This window comes from Mus musculus, chromosome 13 (assembly GCF_000001635.26).
Source record: "Mus musculus strain C57BL/6J chromosome 13, GRCm38.p6 C57BL/6J".
Taxonomy (NCBI): domain Eukaryota; kingdom Metazoa; phylum Chordata; class Mammalia; order Rodentia; family Muridae; genus Mus; species Mus musculus.
In genome coordinates this window covers 4547494-4566011 of record NC_000079.6, presented here as the reverse complement: position 1 = coordinate 4566011, position 18518 = coordinate 4547494, and the positions used below count along the sequence as shown (strand labels likewise).

Sequence of the window (18518 nt, the reverse complement as noted above, 5' to 3'; positions counted from 1 at the left end):
ACTGTCACATAAAAGGGAAGAGAAGAGTCATTGTAACTCCTTTTGCTGATTTTTCTAAATCAGGTTCCAGTCTCCTATGTTCTCTGTCCCTCAAGGTTAAAAAGCTTGAAGCAAGGCAGTTTAGCTTGTATAATCTGGGACAAAGGCAAGCAAAAGTGGGTCAAGAACGTATACTCAATACAGCTTTTCTCTCACCATTGTCAGAACACTCAGCAAGCTCACAGGTCAGCCTGACACATGAATCATTCTGGCAGCTGGCATTCTCCTGCAGCATTCTGTGAAAAAAACACAAACATGTCCTCTTTCTGATCAGGATCTGCCATATGCCAACAAGTGGATCCTTCCACCTCACTTAGGCGTGAGTATGCCTAGATTTAGGATACTATAAGACACTCAGCAAGGAGTTCTTTGGCATCAAAATTTTAAAATTTTAAAAATAAAAAGCATGATTTAAATAATGTACATGGGGATATAATTCCCCCCCTTTTTTTGTTTTTTAAGAAGATATAGTTTTAAAGTTCCACAATACCTTGTCCTTGAGAAATATAGAAAATCCCAGTAACATGTGTAACATTAAATTTTTGGCAAAACATCTCAAATACTTGACTGTAATAGTCAATTCCAATATCTGTTTTAATCTCATTTGGAACACCAAGCATATAAAAAAAATTAACATAGGCAATGACTAATTACCCTTTTAGTTGCCTCTCTTGTTAGAGCAGTTGCAACTAGAATGCCTGAAAAGGTATCAATAGTCACATGTGCATATTTTATTTTTCTGAAATCGAAATATGAGTATCCATTTGCAATAATTGATTAAGTATAAGTCCTCAAGAATTGACACCATTATGTGGAACAGGTAGAAACTGAGGACACTGAGAACAAGTCTTTACAAGTTGGCATGCACATTCTCTAAAAAATACCAAATTATTATCTCAAGTCATTACTATTTTGTTGATGTAAAGAATGAGATTATATGACCAATTACTCTTGTGTAAGGCTTATAATCTCTCTGGGATATAAATCTAGCATGGCATTGTCTTAAGAGGTCTTGTTCAGGCAATCTAGAATGAGTTCTTAAATGTCCAAAGACGTTCCTTTACAGGAACAGTATTTTTTCTTGAGTTGTATATCCATAAACAATTGCAAATTTGAGAAATCATAGTATCTAAAAAAGGAACAATTTCAAGCCCTGGTGTGTACACACACACACACACACACACACACACACACACACACATATATATATATATATATATATATATATATATATATACACATAGGCTTTCGGTAAACAAAATAAAGCTTGATTTTTCAACATTTCAAAACACTGGCTACAGCACACAATTCAATTATCTGTGCTGAAGCAGGAGGAAACTCAAAAGAATAAACATGTGCTCCAATCACATATACTTCTCTCCCATAGAAGGGTTGTTTTTAAATACAGTAGATGTATTCTTTATGGGATATATGCATGCATAAATTTACACAAAATACAACAGCATGCATAAAAGCAATCTTTAACAACTTTTATTTTGGAAATGATTATCAATTTTACCTAAAAAATGTGTTATGCAATAGGCCCAATATCAATATTCTGCAATAACCAATTTAATTGCTGTTTAGAACAAGGAACAGACATCAGGTTTTTAAGACAATTTTTTTTTTCTAAAATATCTTCACGATTTTATCTTACAATTCTTTATTAGCACCACAACAGTGTCATAATAGGATGTTAAAACTTTACTTGGAGATGAAGAAAGATGATTCTACATTAATGTTCTCTTTTGCCAAAAAATTGCTGTGGGCACATTAAGTAACAATAACTAAAATAAAGCAGCTAATATTTGATTATCATTGATTACAACTTATAACAATTGATTATAAAAGCTTCCTCTACTGTCTGCAAAGCCTTTTGTTTCTCATAAGTTAATTTTCATCTCCCTTGATACCATCCAACATAGGCTTAAGTCTTCCTGTGGTGAGCTTAAGGTGAGGTCTTAGCCAACTAACATCTCCTGGAAGCTTTTCAAAATAATTTGAAGTAAGCAAATCATCTTTTCTTTCTTAAATTTTCTTTACCACATTTTTTCCTAGGATAACTAAAAAAATATTGCCCCTGAATCTTTTCTGGAGCAACAGTTACTCCCCAAAACTTTAAAGCTCATTATGTAAGAGCAAAGATTTGAAGTAAACTTCCCTTCAGAGGCATTTGCTAATAAAATACTTTCCATTTAATTAACAATATACACTGTAAGATTCAAAGTCTTAGCTTCTTCTATTGAAGCAGAGACCAAAAGAACATTTTTTTTCTTACATAATGTGCAGCTATTAGTCATACCTTGACCCGTCCAGCAGGTCCAGTTATTCGAGGATCTCGAGGGGACCTCCTCCTAACAACCAAATGGGGGGTAGAGAGAGACGAGGGTCTTGTACGAGTAACGACACAGAAACCGTTCTGAAGTTGTATCAAGACCCCCAAATGTATTAGCCAGGCCCAAGGTTTAAATACACAAGCAAAAGGGGAAGTGCCTTTCAGCAGGAAGGATGGGGCAGTAGAATTGCACAAGGAAATGGGGAAGTACAGATACTTATCAGCGGAGGGATGGGGCAATACAAGCAAAAGAAGTACTTATGGGAGGGGGGGCAATAGAAATTCTTTCTTTTGGCAGCTACACGGGGAAGCAGGAACTTGGTGGTATCAGGGTGTGGTCAGGACATCGGTGTTGACCTAGGGCTGGAACATCCCGTGGTTCTCGGAATCCATGTGTTGTTGGCCCGCTTTTGACCCCCTTTTCTTCTCAGGGGGAGAGGCTCAATTCAGAGATCAGGACAATAGCGTTGCCTTAATGGCTCCCAACAATACCTAGTGGCAAAACTTTCTAATGATCACAAGCTCACTGGAAGCAAACCCTTTACAATTATCAGGATGTAAAGGAAAAAACAACCTTCCAAATTTATAATAATTCTATATGGAGTAGGCAAGCCAGATTGTAATGCCTCTATAAGTTCTACAGCCTCGTTGACCTTTCATAAATCTTAAAATTACACTTTATTTTGAGCAACACCTGGATAGATCTGTATTAATGTTGTTTTAGCTTAAAAAGAATAATTCCCTGGAGGAAAGGAGAGGTAAGGTCCCAAAAACCTTCCTAGGCAGGGTTTGCAAAACAAAGAAAAGCCACACAAGCCTTGCTCAGGCTCCTCTGAGCTTTTCACTAACTCAAATGTAAATATTTCTTAATCTAAACATACTGCCTGAGTCCTGGCCCAAAGATTATCCCTTCTGCAGTGAGGACAAATTATGGGAAAAAAATTGACTATCTGTCTATGCCTCTAACTTTTTGGACAGTCTTTTTTTTAAGATGACTTATACTTAAAACGTTCTTTATAACCGTAGTGCTGTAAAAGCATTGCTTGTACTGTAGTCCCCATGCAAGGCAGCAACTATACCCAAACTGATTGCATAAGGGTCCAATTTCTGCACAAAGGCAAATATATCTAGATAACTCTGTGTTTGTTTTGTATAGCTGGATGGTCAAAGTGAGCTGCATTAGCACACTCATAAGATGATTACTCATGTAATCATCCTAATTAAAATATATGGTTGAGTTGAAAATCTTATACTTGTGATCAAACTGCAAACTGTAGTCAATGGAACACTGGCAATTTTAACCATAATTTTTAAGTTTCTTTGGCAATATTAGAATATATCTATAATTTTTGGAAAGCAAAACCCAATTTTAAACAATTTATTCTCTTTAAAATCAATACCAGAAACATCACTTTCACATTACAAAGTTTGGCTGCCAAATCATACATATGAATGCATGACAGTATAAATTTTAATGTTTCATGAAAGAGATATTGTTTTAACTCTTATCTCTTATAAGTCTAGTTTTTAGGATAAGAATCACATAAAATAGTATCCCAATGTAGAAATATCCTTAGAGGCCTTGTTTCCTGGGCTCGTACATGCCACGTGCTGTTGTTTAAAATGACTCCAACCCTGAGTTACCAGTTTTAACGTAACTTTCTTGTTATCTATGTTATACCTTTTTAATCATACCCAATAACTTATAAGCCAATACTCTAAGACCAAGACATGCACAGCATATTTATACCTTTAAGACCAGTCAGAAACCAAATGAAGTGACTACATGAATCTTATAAATTTAGACAAATCAAAGAATTTTTTTCTAGCAATAATTTCAAGATAAGAAACACTTTGCCATTTGCTGAACCCAATAATCACAATTGCAGAGAATTTTTTGGAAAAAACAACTATCAGCTTATTTGCCTTAGAACTAAGAAGTTGCAGACTTCTTTTTAAAAACAGCATTTCAGCAGGCCCTATCCTGCTGTGCTTGACTCCTGGCTAAGGTGTGAGGCAACTTAAATCAGCCTCCACTGTGCAAACTGAGACTGAATCAAGAGATTCAGTCAGCAGATAAAGTTTTAACTATTTTTATTCAACATGAAACATAGAACAACAGTTGTTCAGACAACAACAAAACAAAAACAGACACGAATTGACACATGGAAAGACTGGTGCACCAAACACAGACAATACAGAGAGGGTAGAGAACTTGATGTAACCAGAATTATGGATGTCTCCTGTATGGGCCAAAGAGAAAGCAGTACATCTCCAAATTTCCCTCTGTTCCTGGGAGAGCTCCAAAATCCATTTTCCTTCTCTCTTGGTCTCTCTTTCTCATGTCATTTGTATATCTAGCATCTCCCACTCACCACCCCCTTTTGTATTTTACTCTTTTTATTTGATTTTATCATTTTAAGCCCTACTCCTCTTGCCTGATGCAGTTCTTGACTGCAGACAAATGCGTCTTTAGAATTTTCCACTCCCGTTTTCCACGGTCAACCCCTAGTTGTTATCAGCACTGGGCCAATACTGTATTCTTTTTGCACCTTTGCAAACAACAGCATTCAAAAGATGACATTTGTAGTGCTAACATTAATGCTGTATGTTGCTTATTGTGCAGGGATACATCTTCTTCTGTTTTCTGTGGAGCTCCACCAAGACAGTGTTTCCCTCAATTGGTCCTTCTGTGTTCAGGCCGCATATTGGGCGCCACCTGTAGCTGAGGGCAGCTAAACAAACTAGGTTCCCAAAAGGGAGGCTGGGGCTGTATGGGAGAAACTGTGAGAGAAATAACAAGCCAAGGTAAAGTTAGGGGGAAGGGATCCCACCCCCTACCATGCCAGGATCTTATTTTGTCAGGACAGTGTCAGGAGAACAGGTTTAGCCTCTCAGCAGGTAATGGGGCCTTGGAGGAAAGCTGCAAATGTGGCAGGACAATAGACTTTTTCTAGGTCAGAAGATTCCACCCTAGGTGGGCTAGCTGACAGTGACAGAGCAGGTCTGAGCCAGCCTGCTCAAGGTTGGGGGAGGCTACACATGGAAAATGTTACAGCCAATGTCCAAGCAAAGATCCCTAACCTCTGCTGCTGCCTGAAACCATGGTGATATCTGAATCCATGATGCCACACAAGGCCATGTTTGAGTCTGTGACCTTAATACAATTGGGTCGATTTTGATGTCTAGGGCATCAGGGTGATATCAGAGTCACAGAATAAATGTTTTTAGTCCTCCATTTCTGTTTTATGGAACAGTTTCAGGGATATAGATGTTAGCTCTGTATTAAGTGCTTAGTAGAAGTAGTAATGGGTGTGTTTAGACATTGCTTTTCTTTATTTAAAGATTTCTGTCTCAACATGAATTGGATTGGCTGCTTTGGTTATCTAAAAATACTATATATATATATTAGGTCATCTGTATCTAGGAATTATAAAGATTTTTCAGGTTTCAGATAATAAAACTTCAAGTACCTCAAATGACACTATTTCACTGGAATCTGGAGTAAACTCCCAGGTTTCATATTAAATTACCACTTTGGGTCTTCTGTGTTTTTATTGTGATGAATGTGGCTAAAACCTTATCAGTCTTGGCTTTTTTTTTTTTTTTAAAGAATGTAATTTTTGTTTGAGTTGCCTTATTCTGTGCTCTAGTTCATATTCATGCCTGCCTTTGATTTTATTATTTCTTACTATAACTTTTGTTTTTATTTTTTTTTTCAAGGATTTAAAGAGCCACCTTAGGTTATATATTTCAGAATTTTATGATACTTATTTTTCAAATTGGGATATGCAGTGCTTCCTTATGTCCATTTTAATATATTTTATTTAATACACGCATGTGCTCAGATCAAATCTATTGTTCAAATAATTTAATTAATCCCAGTGTGGTGATCCTTCCTGCCTTAGATAATCTAAGATTCCAAAGGAAAGACATATACACAGCTTTATGCTGTAATATGTCTTAAGTAGCACAACAGCTGGGCAACTGCCTATGTAGCCCCCATGCTGTTAGAATCTAGTTTCTATCCACAACTCCATTATTACTATTTTTCATCTGGGCTGCTCCTAGCTCCAACTGGTCAGCCCAAATGGCCACATTTTATGGTTCAACTAACCCATGGTGGATCCCTTCTTCTCTCCTGCACACTTTTCTAAGGTCTCTGCCTAGGATCTTTAGCCTGGAAACCCTAAACCTAGCCTAATTCTCTTCTCTCCAGCTATTGGCTGCTGGCATCTTTATGTAACAATCAGAATTAACTGGGAGCAGGGTCCCTCTGTGACTTAAGAGAAGACTTTCTCATGCAAACAGTTTTGGAGGACCCGAATTAACATTAGAATACAAGCAGCATTATGCCAAATCCACTACACAAATCTACTTCCCCATTCTCTCCCTTCAAATTCCTTTCTTACTTCTCCTTTTCCCTTCAAACATCATGTTCTCTCTCCATCTCCCTCTCCTTCTCCCTTTCTCTCTTCCTCTCTCTCTCTTGATCATACTTTTTAATATCCATTGAGTCCATTTAGTCCCACTTGTACATGTATGAGAGAATCATAGCCTTAACTATGGGGGAAGCCTCTCAGGACCTGCATCCCTGAAGGAAAATGACTGCATCTCCAGGCAACCATCACTTGACAATAGCTTCTCAGTGAACATAAACACTCATAACTATAAACCATTTTCTTAGAACTTTCTTGACTATATCAAAATATTCAGATAATCTGTGCTTTTCTTTTTCTTTAATTCCAAGAGCATTTAATTCCTTCAAGGGTCCTTAGTCATTTGAGAGTGTGTTCTTCAGAATCAGTGTATTTTTTTTAGTTTCCACTCTTTATTTTTATTGAATTTTAGATTGATTTCATTACAATCTGCTAAGATACAAGAGTTATTATATTGTATATGGTAATACTTCATTTGCAGCATTGAATGTCATCTATTTTTTAATAGTTTCCAGTTGAGGCCAAGGTAGGTATCCTGAAACTGTTGAATGGAATATTTGTTACATATATGTAATATTCTTTGATCTGTGTTGTACAATACTTCTTAGGTTTCTTTGGTGACTTTTCATTTAGATGACCTATCTAGATATGATCATGATATATGGGAACCATTACTCAGTCAGGGTCTATCTAATATATCATCTGTCAATGTTTGTTTTGTGAAATTGAACATCATAATAATTGGCACATATTTATGCTTATATTTATGTAGGGACATGGGCATATGCCATGGCTCAACATAGAGGTTAGAAAAGCAGGAGTCAGTTCTCTCCATATACCATGTGGATTCCAGGGAAAGAGTATAGATTTCTAGGTTTGGCTTCCAGCATCTTTTCCCACTGAGCTATACCATCTTCCCATGCTTAAGCTTCTTGATGATTTTTCCCCTCTACTATTATAAAATAACATATTTCATATGTTCCCCTGACTATATAAAGTTTGAAGTATATATTACCAGCCATCTGTACAGCTACACCACTTTTGTTTACTTGTAGATTTTCTTTTCAATGCTTTGTTTTTTAATCTATGAGGATCTAAGTGAATTTTGTTTCTTGAGACATAAATCATATCCAGTCAGTTGGTATATATTGATTAGTAAGTTGAGGCTATTTATACTTAGTTATATTACTGATATTTTAATAGTCATTGTAAATTTATTATTCTCTCTCTTTCTCTCTCTCTCTCTCTCTCTGTTCAGATCAAGAGTTTGTTAGCTTAATGCACTTGATATAGTTAATTACTACCTAGTGTTCTTTGTTTAGTCACCCCTCTCATAAAACATATTCTTTCCTCTTCTGGTATGGTTGAAACAGTCTTGCTTCCTCATTCATGTATGCCATCTGCTTAGGTACCACTTGCAGCATCAGCTTCCTTCCTCAATCATGTATGGCGTCTATTTAAGTATCATGTACACCAGCACCTCAGTGCACATGAGTGGCTTCTCTAAAAGAAAATTATTTCTTGGTCATTATTAAAAGGTAGCTTTGGCTGGAAGTAGTAATCTTGCTTTGTGGCTGTTTGTTTATTTCCAGAGCTTGAAGTGTATCTTTCCACGTATTCTTGGCTTTGATGAGAGAACAGATATTCTTCTAATGTTTCTGCTAACATAGGTAAGTTGGTTTTCCTTCCATATTTGTGCTGAGCTTTGTTTGTATTGTTGGCATCATGACTTATACAATGTCACTCAGAGTTTTCTCTTCTCATGTCTATTTGGTGTTTGAAATAATTCATCTGTTTAAATGTCTACTTATTTCTATAGATTTGGAGAATTTCCAGTCACAGTTTCTTTGACTAAACTTTTTATGCATTATTGTTTGTTTTACGTTTTTCTTTTATTCTATGATTTGTTTTTCCATCAAAGAGACAGTGAATATGTTTATTTTTACTTCATATATATTACAAAATATTTTATTAAGTTTGTTCTCATATTCTTCCTTATGCTTTATTGATTCTGTAAGGGATACTGTCCTCTCTATTATTACATTATCATCACCATCATCATAATTAATTAATGATAAAGGGTCTTACTATATATACCTGGATGCCCTCGAACCCACTATGCTGACCAAGATGATCTTAAACTTAAAGATCTGCCTGTCTTTGCCTCCAAAGTGCTGAGATTAAAGGTGTGTACCCACACATCTGGCCTCAATGAGCTATTTTTTACCTTTTGAGGTTTTTATCATTTCCAACATAGTTGAGTTTTTTTTCTCTATTCCATTAATGACTTTTCTTCCACCTTTTCTGACTTTTTCATATATATTGATTTGTGACAATGCAATTTTATCAAACTATTTCCTATATTCTAAGAAACTGGAATTTTTGTTGGACCTCACAGCCAAAGTTAATAGCATAACTTGAGGTCACTTAAAGACTTAAGACTGCCATATTACCATGTACTCAGCATTTTTATTTAGCTTGTTTTAAGAGATTAATTAAAAATCAATTTGGCCTTCCTTGGGTTTCTCATGTAATCAATTTTGCAACCTAAGATAGTGCATAGCTGTAATCTTTAGTTATGTTCTCTTCCATGTACTTGACCTAGATAGTACAGGTGGATCATTTCCTGAATGCAGGAAATATGTAAGTTGAAAGCAATGTTCTAAGATCTATTATTTAAAAATTGAAGGCAACAAATACAGATATTGCTTGATACTTTCTGATGTTTGTCATCTGAGTCAAGTGGAATCAGTTGGAGACAGTGACTTAATCCTATGTATAACTGTGTTAAATATTTTTGTAATGTATGCTGTCCTTTTCCCTATGTGATGTTTTCTGGACTGCTCAATAAAGAGAGTCAAGCCCTCTCTTAGGGGCAGAAGAGATAATGATATACACAGAAATACACACAAGAGATATACACAGTCACACCAGAGGTACACACAGACAGAATTCATGAAACACAAGGACAGACTCAATCTTCAGGCAGGAACCAATTCAGACTCATACAACAGACAACAGATAGAAGACAAAGAGAACATGGAATAGGAGACTCAAATCTGGACTTGTTATTGCTTTAATAACTCCAAGGGAACTTCTTTTATTTATTCCCTTTATGATACTGATGCCTTACTGGTAACTCAGAGTTCATCTCTAATGTGTATAATCTACATAGCTATTATTTTATTCATCTGCAAATTGCTTTTTTTCTATATTGCCACCTTTGTTCTCCAAACCCCAGATTGAATTCACCTGCTCTTTGTCTCCTCCTACACAATCTTTATTACCAGAACATTTAAATCATTGTCTGGCATTTTACCAATCACAGTATGTGGATGTTTCATAACTAAGAAGTTGCTTTTAGAAGGGTCATGTTGTTCTGTTGTTTCTGTTTCTTGCATTTGCATGTTGCAAGGCATGATTTTGTTTTGTATGTATCTTTTTGCAGATGCCAGAACAATTTCATGAAGAGGAAACAAACTGCTGAACTCGTAACCACATCAAGCCAAATGAGCTGTAGAAACACAGTTAAGATATCCATAGCCCATTACTACATTAGCAGTGATAACAAATACGAAATTGCAAGACTGTTACAGAACATGCTATAAAAGTAAAATTTATTTAAGATGACTGTAGAGATAGTAATGAAAGACATAATGAAAATGGAACAGGGTGAAAGAGGAGAGGTAATATTAAGAAAATTAAAAAGACAGAAGAGAGGAGAAGGTGAAGAATATTGTCAAAGTGAGGAAGTATAAAAAACTGGGAAAAAGGAAAAATAAAAAGCAACAACCTCCAAGTTAAAATTGTTCAAAACAAGATAAAATAAATATTAAAAGGTGAATTAAATGTTAAAATGGGAGAAAATAAACCATAATAGAAAGTTAAATATTAATATTTGGTGAAGGTAGAAACATGTGGGTAGAAAAAAAAAAAGAAGCTAATTAGAAGAAGTAGTATTAATCCCAGAAGAAAAATATATATCAGCAATCCAAACTAGAGGAATATGAAATAAGAATAATAAAAAGCATCATTTTAAGATCACACAATAGAGAAAAATCTTGCTAAATGCATGATTCAAAGAAAATAAAAGGATGTGAGGGGAAAGAAAAAGAAGAATGGGAGTTGAAGCAGATTCGTTACACATCCTCAGATACTGGAAACTGCCTTTTACATACATGGTGGCGAGCAGCTGAGTTTATGAAATCCTGTCTTGTCTGGGCCTTATGCTGTTGCTGTGACTATATTCAACAAGTATTCAGAATCTCTCAATGCTCTCAGAACTGTTGCTCTGTGCACCAGGGGCTGCTGAAGATCATACTTAGCTCTTTGTTTTTGCTCTGAGCTCTTATTTCACACTCCTGGATTATGAACCATGGGACAAATAATATTTCAACTGTATGATGTTTGCAACCTGCATTGGAAGTGTGAGAAACAAGCACACTTGTTAAAATTGGAAGAAAAAAAACTAGAAGATGTAGCTTCTTAATTTCAAGACTTTAGTCACTCTCCTAGAGTGTTGTAATGTGAGTATTATGTTCAACACTGAACTTCAAAGACTTTGGGCATTATAAATGTGAACAACAGATAAATAGCTAAAGAATTTGAGTCATTTCTCACCTCAGGTGTGAAACTATCAAACTCAGATTATTGTCAGTTGCTGAAATGTGTTCTCAGCCACCAAGAAGGAATCTATCTTTGCCTATTCACTTTCCAGCCTGAAATGAGTCTCCTGGCATGCCTACCTTTTAATTTACCAGCTATGGCTCTCTGGATCATCCCAGATGTATAGCAGATTCTTCCTTAATCAAACTGAAGTACTGTGGCATGCAGCTGTTTCATGATCTTAGGACACCAAAGTAGTTCAGTTTTAATGACATTATCTTCAAAGATAGTAGATGGTCACTAACTTCAGAGTCATGCAGGTTAGGAAAATTGGGTGTCCCTCAACTGCTGGTCCCTTTCATGAGGTCTCAGTACCCATTCTCTACTTTTCCCTTTGAGATATTGTCTACTTTTTCTTATTCTCTTCTTCACCAACTCACACAGAAACAGCCTTCAGTTGCCAATCATATCCAGAACATCCATACTATATTGTAAAGAGTTAAAGACATCAGTGGTTGTTCTGTACAAATGTTTACTCACAACTATTAAAAAATCAAAATGGCTTGTGTGAAATGATTTATTTGAGTTATTTCTGAAAGTCCAAGACAGTAGTCTTTAGGACGCTGACTTCTATTCAGGAATATCTCCTTTACTTTATGTCTTATCAGTGCAGTATCACATGTCTGATTGATTTTTTACTTAGAATTTTCACTACTGCAAAATAAGACCTTAGGACACAGATACATGTAAGAGCCAAAATACCATGAAGTCTGATGTTTGACTGCCTCCTTTTGAAAGGGATGCACAAACATGATTTTAAACATTGGCAATATCAATAGACATGATAACATGGAAGAAGGAAAATCTCAGAGTAGTCCTCCCTAGACAAAGAACTACAGACAACTCACAGCTGCTGAGAAAGGGGGAATTAATCTCTCCAAGGGATCAGCTCTCTCATTGGTTTTCCAATACAAAGTGTCAGCCCTGAAACCGTATATACTCAAGCAATAAAAATGGACTCAGTAAATTATATTTATATATTTGTCTATGTATATAATATTTTAAAAATTTACAATATATATATTAAGAAAAGCAGCTATCAGTATAGAGTGGGCATATGGTGAAGGCAAACAAAAAAAGATACATGGGAATGGATTATTTTAATTAAAAATAAAAATAACAAAACAATTTAATTCTAAGCAGGAGCTGTCTACCTTTAGAGTATCTGGATGGTTCACCTTCACAGCGGCTTGTAATTGCATTTCTCAAGAATAGACTTTTTTTTTTTTTTTGTCTGAGAAGCATGTCACCTGACCACTGCCTTCTGCTTTGATTTTTCTACCTATAAGGCATATCTTCCTGGCTATGCTTCCCTGTAAGGCTAGTGCATGCATATTCTGTGGTTCTTTATTCCTGGTAAAGAGTCATGGATTATACTGTAACCTCAAAAGAACAACAGAAACTTGTCTCTCCAGCATTTGGCGGCACACTTGTTGTGTTAATGTGTTCAGGATACAAAGCATTTTTGCTATTACAGTTTGGTGTGTTTTGTCTTGTCAAATCTTACATGTGAAGTTAGTTTCTCTTTTCTATTGCCCATTTTTTCCATTAAGAAAGGCATGCTGCTATGACCAAGCATGCTCAGTCAGTCAACAGGTTCTCCAGTGCAGGAGTGAGGATTAAAAAGAAAAAAGACAGTTAGACAACATTGTAGCATGACCCCAGTCAAGTCTGAGACTGAAGGCAAATTTTATTTTTCAATCCACTTTTTATACCATTTTAATTACGTGCAAGTATTTTGGGCAAAAAGTACAATATGGAACTAACAAAGCAGCAAATGAAGTCCAGATATTACTCCCATGATAGTAGTTTAAAGTGGCATGTCATAATGACCAAAATACTTGAGCCCACTTCCTTGTCCAAGCCCAAAATCTTACATGAAGCCTTATTCTTCTGTTCCATCCTAAGACTAAAATCCCTGCCTTACCCTACTTCCCTATTACAGCCTAAAGTTAGATTCTTGCCGAAACCTGCTTCCTTATTATAATCCCTAATGTCAGATTCCTGCCTGAGCTTACTTCTAAGGTCAGATTCCTGCCTAACACCCATTTTCTTGTCCTTGACCAATGTCAGACTCCTGCCAAGTGGTACCCCAAAAGGCTTTCCACATTGCTATGTTTGGTTAATATCTGTGAGAGGCCTGCCTTTTGCCGAAAGGAAATGGAGTGGGTAGATGCAGCAGACTGTCAGAAGCATGGGAGCTGGGAAGAGTACAGGGAGCAGAAACTGCAGTTGGGATAAAATGATTGAGAGAATAAATAAAAAAATATTTGAAAAACGATTTATGCTCACTATAAAAAAGAAAGGCATGTAGGCCCTTTATCTCTTTGCATTGCATTATGAAGTTATACCATTTATTAATTAACATCATAGGCTCTGAAGTTACCACCCTTGAGATCATTCTTGTTTTGAATTTTCTCTCATACCATTTGGATGGGGTAATATTCTGGTCTTTGGAATTTTTGAGTTGTTGTTCAACTGAAATAAGATATTGGAGCTATTGGAATGGAGTGGAGGTGTTCCACACTTGAAAGAGATGGAAAGTTTGAAACTCAGACAAGGATGCTGAAGTATGTAATGTAAATCTGTGGTGCTTACTTTTGATTTTGATCCTGATTGAATTTAGAATCAGGAAAGAGATAGACCTCTGGGCAAGCATATGAGGGCGTTTCCAGGAAGAATTAGTTGATGGGCCCAGAAGTGCCTAGAATTTATGGAATTTTTCATGAGCTGATCAGCTATAACAAAGCCTAAGGCCTACCTTTCCTGAAAGCCCTCAGTGCTGGCTCGTGAATGCTGTTTATTTTTGCTGCTGCTGCTGTTCTTCTTCACTGATTGTGAAACCTATTTTCTTCAGTCCTCCAACATGGACTCTCCAGAAAGCCTCAGTCTTCAGTGCCAAACTGTGAGTGGGACTTCTGATCTTTGTGGACTGATCAATTACTGGTTTAACCTTTCCAGCACCCAGTTAGTTGGACTACCCAGTTCTTATTGTATAAACCTATCTAATAAATTCATTTCAAAATAGATAATATTCTGTTGGTTCCATTCATTTGGATCATTTGAGTAACATAACATCCTTTATTCCTGAAAAACCATGCAAGGTCTAGTTATTCCCAAATGCAAGTGTGGTGTGTGTAGAGTCTTGGGAGACATGGCTAGAATATGAGAGTACTACTCTTGTGGATAAATTAATGTCAGTATTACAAAAGGGTTGAGTTCCCACATTCCATCTGCAGTTCTGTCTCTATTCTGAAGGGTTTTTTTTTTTTTTTTTGCACATTTATTCTTTGGTAGCTAAAACCACCAAGTTTTCTGGCATTGTCCACTGTTCCACAAATTTGTTTATATTGCCCTTTAAGTATTTAGGAAGAAATATGCTTCCATTGTAAGAAGAGGGGCTCAATGCTACATCTATGTTAGTATGTGAATGAGAAATATCTAGGTGGTAAAGGACAAAATATATGTTGAACTGAAAAAGGAAGTGTATTAAGGTGTGGCAGAACAGTTAAAAATAATGGAGGAAGAGAAGTAATGTGGAGATAACATAGAAAACAGACTGCAGCTCCATCCTCAGCTTCTCCCATCCTTACAGTGGTAGAGTGGAGACCCCAAAATAAGCCTCCCAGTACTGATACAATCAGTCTGTTCATCCAAAGCTACACTGCAAGCTCCCAGGTCTTGTGAACCCTAAATACAAGGCAGGGGTTTGCTCCAATAGTGACTAGTACATAACAAGCAGGCATTGGAGAATAGATCTGCTTTATCATTACCTATGCTAATTTGATTCTGTTTCAGTGACAAAACACAGTCCAACAGCAACTTGGGGAAGAAGGGGAATCCATCATTGAGGAAATCCAAAGCAGCAACCTGGAGGCAGAAATTGACACATGGACCAGTTTGGAACACAACTTACTAAGTTGCTCTGCTACATTTTTTAGGCACCACATGTAAGAGACATAAGTTTGAATACAATGGATCACAAGAGAATCTAACCTTAGCTCAACTGTCCACTCCATTGGAAGTCCTCAATATTAACATCACTAGAAAGAAGCTCACCCAGTCCTGCCATTTTTCAAACCTGGCACATTTTTACTTTTTTTATTGTTGTCTTTCTTACTTTTCATTCTATGCTCTGTACTTACTTTACTTGAGGAATATTTTATGTCAGGACAGGAGCAATTGGTTCAATAAGTAACTCTTGAACTTTTAATAACTCTTGTTGCTTTGCATGTTCAGGAAAACATGACTCCCTACTCTGGCTGCTGTGGGAACTGCATGCCTAAAGTACATCTACTTCAATGCAAAACTTTAACATGCATAAAACAAAGTAAATCCAAAAATATGTTTTAAATATCTTAGGATTTTTTAAATTTCTCATTGTCTGACTTTGTTTACATACTTTAATTATTTTGTTTGTTTGTTTGTTTGTTTTGAGACAGGGTTTTTGTGTGTATCCCTGGCTGTCCTGGAACTCAATCTGTACACCAGGCTGGCCTCAAACTAAGAAATATGCCTGGTGTAAAGTAGATGTACTTTAGGCATACAGTTCCCACAGCAGCCAAGTGCTGGGATTAAAGGTGTGGACCACCACTGCCCAGCCTAAATACTTTAATTTAATTAGCTATCCAACATTTATTCTCTTCTACTTTTGTCTTTGGCTAGCAATGTTCTTATATTTATCTTCTTTTCCCATTGCTTTAATTAATAAGCTTTTTTCAATTTTCAAATTTCTAATCTTCACTTCATTAATTTTCAAAACTAATAACCCTATTATAAATAATAACATTATTATTTTCAGGGATGGTGAAAAACTGGCTTGTAACTGTGTCTTAGTTTCTCCATGGTTGAAATTATGTTCAGCACTCTTACATAAGTGCTAAAGATTGAAACTTAATCATAAACACTAAACAGGAACACTAACTCTAAACTGATAAGAATAGCCTCTAAACTCATCCCTAACAATTATCTCTAAACCACTCATAACCCTGATCCTAACTGCTAACCCTACGTCTAGTCCTAACCCTTTACCTTTATCCTAAATCCTAATCTCCAATACTAAAAATATACTCTGCCCTTAAGCCTAACCATAACCCAGGACTAATTCTGAACTTAATCTTAACATTATTCTAAACTCTAAACTAACACTAACTCGTACTCAGAGTCCCCATCAAAATACTAACTGTTAGTATATTTTATTGAGTCCTCCTTCATGTAGTAGAGGCATAATTTGCTTTTTTGATGAAATGGGATTTGATATTTGCTGAGTTTTAGGCTTATTGTGCTTAGCTATTCTGCTGAATCATGTTTACTATGCTCCTGAGTCATGATTGGTGTTTCTGTTGCTTCATGGTTTTACTTACTGCTGAGTTCTCATTGAAGTTTACTACGTTGTTCTTGATGTTTCCTCAGACATGTTTTGATTCTTTTGCTAATTGTTTTATTGAGCCACTCATTAATAAGTTTACCTGTCCTCAAAAGAGGACATATGCAAACTAAAGCCTAACTTTGAGTATTTAATCTTGCTCGAGCCATCCTATAAGCTCAAAAACTTAATGCTTTTAAGAAAATTAGTTTCTAAATGCTTCTTATAAAAAGATATATACTTAACAAAATGGTTAATTTAGATTTTCTGGAGGAAAAAATATACATCAGGTAATGTTTGGTGTATTCTTGTAAACTGGTATATATTTAAGACATAGAATTTGTCTTTTTTTATGGTTTAGATCTTGCTTCCTATGATTTAATTAATAAATGAAGTGATTAATTTATCAGGAAAATAGTACATGTTTACAACAATTGGCTTAAGCACAAATATTTTGCTATTGTTCATAGTTTCTGTTGAGTTTATGAAGAGTCAAAATTTATTTAAGACAATGTTTTTGTCAAGCATTGCCTGACAGTTATATAATTAAATTTTAAACCAGTTTTTATTCTTCAGTCTTGGTATAACTCACCTCAGTTTTTAACAATAATAAATGGATGCCAAAACCAATAAAGATATAGAGGCTAAAAGGTTGGCTAATATATTTCCCCAAGACCTCAGACCATGTAGGTTCCATGGGAAAACAAGCTGAGTCATAAGCCTTCTACATCTCGGGAAATCCTTCCATCCTCTTAATCAGAGTAGGCTGTGAAGAGTTAGATGTTGGACTCTAAGTTGGGAATATTTCCGAAAAAAAATTCTTTCATCTTCAAAACACACATAGAAAAATAACCAAACAGAGCATGATTAAGTCTTTGCCCTCTACAACCTACCGTGTTTTGAGACCTCATGGTCATCTCAGGTTGGTTCATCTCTCACTTCTCTGACAACTGGCAAGTACTGGGGACATTATATCTCCAAATTTTGATTTTTGATAACCTGGACTGGAGTTTTGGATTCATTGTTCATTTTCTCATAGTGTGCATCTCATTTTTAGATTACTTAAACTGTCTTTTCTTTATCAATAAACAGGAGAAACACAGATTAATAATCATCAGATAATTTCAACTCCTCAAAGGATGAAAATCCTATCTATTGTGTTCTGTTGAACTTTGACAAAGGAGGTAAAACCATCCAGTGGAAAAAAGAATTTTTAACAAATGGTGGTGGGTTAACTGGCAGTTAGCATGTAGAAGAATGCAAATCGATCCCTTCTTATCTCCTTGAACAAAGCTTAAGTAAAAGTAGATCAAGGACCTCCACATAAAACCAGACACAATGAAACTAATAGCAAAGAAAGTGGGAAGAACCTCAAGCACATGGGCATAAGGGAAAATTTCCTGAACAGAACATCAGTAGCTTATGCTCTAAGATGAAGAATTAACAAATAGGGACGTGCAAAGCTTCTGTAAGGCAAAGGACACTGTCAATGGGCAACCAACAGATTGGGAAAAGATCTTTAGAAAGTTTTTTTTTTTTTTTTTGAGACAGGGTTTCTCTATATAGCCCTGGCTGCCTTGGAACTCACTTTGTAGACCAGGCTGGCCTCGAACTCAGAAATCTGCCTGCCTCTGCCTCCCGAGTGCTGGGATTAAAGGCATGCACCACCACACCC

The 18518-nt window shown here is 36.0% G+C and overlaps 1 long non-coding RNA gene across 1 annotated transcript; it reads left to right on the top strand.

Moving 5' to 3' along the window:
* Positions 1 to 230: 230 nt before the first annotated feature.
* Positions 231 to 10601, top strand: Gm40657. The gene is made up of 3 exons (XR_873105.1): positions 231 to 358; positions 8406 to 8483; positions 10262 to 10601. It is a non-coding gene; the product is annotated as a predicted gene, 40657 (long non-coding RNA).
* The last annotated feature ends 7917 nt before the right edge of the window (positions 10602 to 18518 follow it).